Source organism: Rhinopithecus bieti, unplaced genomic scaffold (genome assembly GCF_001698545.2).
Source record: "Rhinopithecus bieti isolate Rb0 unplaced genomic scaffold, ASM169854v2 scaffold_71387, whole genome shotgun sequence".
Lineage (NCBI taxonomy): Eukaryota > Metazoa > Chordata > Mammalia > Primates > Cercopithecidae > Rhinopithecus > Rhinopithecus bieti.
This window is the reverse complement of record NW_016826726.1, coordinates 579,287-584,342: the sequence shown is the minus strand read 5'-3', so window position 1 is coordinate 584,342 and position 5,056 is coordinate 579,287.

Genomic DNA, 5,056 nt, shown 5'->3' with positions numbered 1-5,056 from the left:
AAAAAAAAAAAAAAAGAAAAATTGTTTTTTAAATTTTAGTAAAATATATCTAACAAAGTTTATCATTTCAACACTTAAGTGTATAGTTCAGTGGCATTAAGTGAATTCACTTTGTTCTGCAGCCATCACCACCATCCATTTTTCAGAACTTCGTGATCTTATAAAATTGAAACTCTGTACCCATTAAAAATAACTCCTCATTCTCCCATTTCCCCAGTCCCTGGAAACCAGTTCCATTCTACTTTCTCTGTAGGAATTTGACTATTCTCATGGGTATGTCACATGAGTACAGTATTCGTCCTTGTGTGACTGGTTTGTTTCAGTTAGCATTGTGTCCTCCAGGTTCACCCATACTGTAGCATGTGTTAGAATTTCCTTCCTTTTAAAGCTGTTGTATGTGCATACCACATTTTGCTTTTACCCACTGATAGACACTTGGGTTGCTTACACTTTGACTATTCTGAATAATGCTGCTATGGATTGGAGCGCACAAATATCTGTTCGTGTCCCTGCTTTGTTATTTTGGGCACATTCTCAGAAGTGGAATTGCTAGATCATGTTGTAATTCTATTTTTAATTTTTTGAGGAACTGTTGTTTTCCACAGCAGCTGCAGCATTTCGCGTTTCCACCAGCAGTGCACAAGGGTTCGGAGATACATGATTTTTGTTGTTGTTGTTGTTGAGAAGGAGTTTCGCTCTGTCGCCCAGGCTGGAGGGCAATGGCGCAATCTCGGCTCACTGCAACCTCCGCCTCCTGGGTTCAAGTGATTCTTCTGCCTCAGCCTCCCAAGTAGTTGGGATTACAGGTGCCCGCCACCATGCCAGGTTAATTTTTGTATTTTTAGTAGGGATAGGGTTTCGCCATGTTGGTCAGACTGGTCTGGAACTCCTGACCTCATGATCCGCTTGCCTCGGCTGCCCAAAATCCTCCCTGGGTTACAGGCGTGAGCCACTGCGCTCAGCCTTTTTCTGTTGTTAATCATCATCCTACTAGGTGCAAAGTAGTATTTTCATTGTGGTTTTGATTTGCACTTCCCTAGTGATTAGTAATGATTGAGCATCTCATTAGGCAGTATTTTTTTCTTTTTATGTCATGTTTTCTTTTCTTTTCTTTTTTTTTTTTTTAGACAGAGTCTCGCTCTGTCACCCAGGTTGGAGTGCAGTGGTGTGATCTCGGCTCACTGCCACTTCCACCTCCCAGGTTCAAGGGATTCTCCTCAGCCTCCCAAGTAGCTAGGATTACAGGTGCCCACCACTATGCCCAGCTAATTTTTGTATTTTTAGTAGAGACAGGGTTTCATCATGTTGGCCAGGCTGGTCTCAAACTCCTGACCTCAAGTGATCCACCCACCTCAGCCTCCCAAAGTGCTGGGATTACAGGCATGAGCCACTGTATCCCGCTCTAGGTCATGTTTGTATTACATTGTGAAGCTCTGACTGTAACTCCAAGAGCCATTATGTTTGCATGGGATTGGGAGAGGTCACAGAAAGTTCTAGTTAGAAGGGTCCTCAAATCCTGCAGTGTAGCCCAAGGTCATATACGGGAAGTTAGAAGTTCAACAGGCGGTGGCGGGTGCCTGTAGTCCCAGCTACTCGGGAGGCTGAGGCAGGAGAATGGCGTAAACCCAGGAGGCGGAGCTTGCAGTGAGCCGAGATCGCGCCACTGCACTCCAGCCTGGGCGACAGAGCAAGACTCTGTCTAAAAAAAAAAAAAAAAAAGTTCAACAGGCATCTGAAACCTGCTCCCTGTTCCTCCTCTTACCTTTCTAGGATCAAAGCTAAGCTGGCAGGCAGAGTGGAAGCCCTTCTCTAGAAGGTATTTTTGGGACTCAGACTTGTTCCCTTTTTGCTTTTACACAAGGCTTTCCTTATCTTAGGAAGCGGGGAATCTGGCTGAATCTCAGTGAATCCATCTGGTTAAAATAAACATCTTGGGTGGTCTGAGATGGAAAATAGCTTGATGAAGGGTCAGATCTGGAAGTGGGAGAGACAGATTTGGAAGTGGGACAGATTTTGTCTTTGTGAGTTCGTAGCTTTTCAGCACTAGTTGAACACGAGCTCAGCCTTAGGGCTATTTCCTCCCAGCTGAATGCCCGATAGCACTGCCAGCTGCTTGGAGTGGGGTTTGGAGAGGAAGGTATGTTCTGAGACGTAAGACTGGCCCCTCACAGGCACTGATGGATCACAGGTATCAGAAATCCTGGGGGCAACCACCAGCCATGGAAAGAGCACCTGTTGTTGGAGTGGAGGTCTGAGATTGCATCTGGGCCTTTTTTTTTTTGGCCTACAATAAATGTCATACTAGTACTTAATGAACGCTTACTAGCTACCAGTCACTTTACTAAATGTTTTACATTCATTTGTTATCACTCTGTCATCCAGGCTGGAGTGCAGTGGGACAGTCTCGACTCACTGCAACCTCCACCTCCCGGGTTCAAGCGATTCTCCTGCCTCAGCCTCTTGAGCAGCTGGGACTACAGGCACCTGCCACCATGCCCAGCTAAGTTTTGTATTTTTAGTAGAGATGGGGTTTTGCCACGTTTGCCAGGCTGGTCTCGAACTCCTACCTTGGGTGATCCACCCACCTGTCTTTCCAAAGTGATGGGATTACAGGTATGAGCCGCTTTGTCTGGCCACATTTGTTTTCATCCAAAACCTGGTTGGGCTTCTAACCATTATACTAAACTCTTCTCTTTTTATACCTTTACTTGCAATTTCTCTACATTGAGTGTGGATTACTTTGGTAATTAAAATGGTAGGGCTACACTTGACGTTCAAGTTACCATAGCCTCCTGAGTGCAAAGATGTCAGATGGTTCAGAGACACTTCTTCCTCTCATCTTGTAACTTTGAAAGACAAAGAGTTTCGGCCGGGCGCGGTGGCTCAAGCCTGTAATCCCAGCACTTTGGGAGGCCGAGACGGGCAGATCACGAGGTCAGGAGATCGAGACCATCCTGGCTAACACGGTGAAACCCCGTCTCTACTAAAAAATACAAAAAACTAGCCGGGCGAAGTGGTGGGCGCCTGTAGTCCCAGCTACTCGGGAGGCTGAGGCAGGAGAATGGCGTAAACCCAGGAGGCGGAGCTTGCAGTGAGCTGAGATCCGGCCACTGTACTCCAGCCTGGGCGACAGAGCGAGACTCCGTCTCAAAAAAAAAAAAAAAAAAAAAAAAAAAAGAAAGACAAAGAGTTTCTACTTTCCCAGCCCAGCAGTTTCCTGGGGATAGGTCAGTGTCCTGACAATGATCAAGGTCTGTGGAGCAAGATCATCAGAATCTCCTGTGGCATCAGTGAGGAATGCAGATTCCTGCCCAGACTCTCTGGGCGTGAGGTCTGGGAATATGCATCTTTATAAGCTTTACCTGATGATCTTGATGGATATTTAGGCCTGAGAATCACTTCTCTGGGTAATTAGGCCCAATTCCGCCACTTACAAGCTGTGTGGTATGGGGTAAGTTATTTTACAGGTTGTTTTTCCCTCAGCTGTGTGCTAAACAAGGTTAGATAGTAACATATAGATTATCCCATTTCATCCTCCCAAGAGATATTACTATTCCCACTTTATTGATGATGAAAACTGACGTCTGGAGTAGTGAACTGTCTTGTCTATGGTCACGACAGCTAATCTGTGACAGACCAAGAATTTGAAACCGGGCTTGGGTCATAGAGAAATGCCTTTGAAATCAGTAACTGACAGCAGTGATGGTTATTTCTGCATCCTTCTTGAGTGCCACACCTTATCCTCTGCAGCTCTAGTGCATAACATAGCAAGGATACACCCATACAAGGCAGACCTGGCCTCTGCCTTATGGGAGTTTTCATGTAGCAGCGCTCCTTTTTTTGAGATGGAGTTTTGCTCTGTCGCCCAGGCTGGAGTGCAGCAGTGCGATCTTGGCTCACTCCAACCTCTGCCTCCCAGGTTCAAGCGATTCTCCTGCCTCAGCCGCCCGAGTAGCTGGGATTGCAGGCACCCGCCACCACGCCCGGCTAATTTTTGTATTTTTAGTAGAGATGGAGTTTCACCATCTTGGCCAGGCCGGTCTCGAACTCCTGACCTCGTGATCTACCCGTCTTGGCCTCCCAAATTGTTGGGATTACAGGTGTGAGCCACCGTGCCCAGTCCATGTAGCAGCTTTCAAGCTAGACTGTACTTTTAAAATCCAGAGTCCTGAGTCTTACCCCAGAGATGCTTATTCATAGGGCTGAGTCGATGCAAAAGAAAAAAAAAAGGTTCTAAGCCTGGGTGCCATGGAGAAACTACCATTCAAAAACAGTGGAAAGGAAGAGGACTTCCCTGACCACCGGTCTAGAGGATGGCATACACCCTCCCCACCAATCACTACCACTACTTTTATTTTATTTTATTTTAATAAAGAGTGAGACTATCTCAAAAAAAAAAAAAACAAAAAGAAAAGAAAAGAACAGAACAAGGGTACAGAGAGGCGGTCAGGCAATCCACAGCCAGCCCAAAGAGACAGCAGGTATTCACGACCGGGGCAGATGCATTTAAAAGCTGTTTCCTGAATAAGACTATAGTAAGAAAGGTGGATGTCCTTGGATCATGTTCCCAACTTCAGAGGAGGGGCCCCTGCCACAGTATCCCACGGTTCACTTTCATTATCTAGAGTGCTTGCTCACTCCAGGGCTCGTTTGAAGCTTGATGCAGAAGACACTTTTGGTTTCAGTTCCTTTTATTTTTTTTTTTTTGAGACAGAGTCTCGCTCTGTCGCTCAGGCTAGAGTGCAGTGGCGCGATCTCGGCTCACTGCAACCTCCACCTCTGTGGTTCAAGCGATTCACCTGCCTCAGCCTCCTGAGTATTTGGGATTACAGGTACATGCCACCACACCCACCAATTTTTGTATTTTTAGTAGAGAGAGGGTTTCACCATGTTGGCCAGGCTGGTCTCCAACTCCTGACCTCAAAAGTGATCTACCCACCTCAGCCTCCCAAAATGCTGGAATTACAAGCATGAGCCACTACCCCCGGCCAATGTGAATTATATATTAAACTTACTTTGAAAAGGTGTAGGCCGGGCGCGGTGGCTCAAGCCTGTA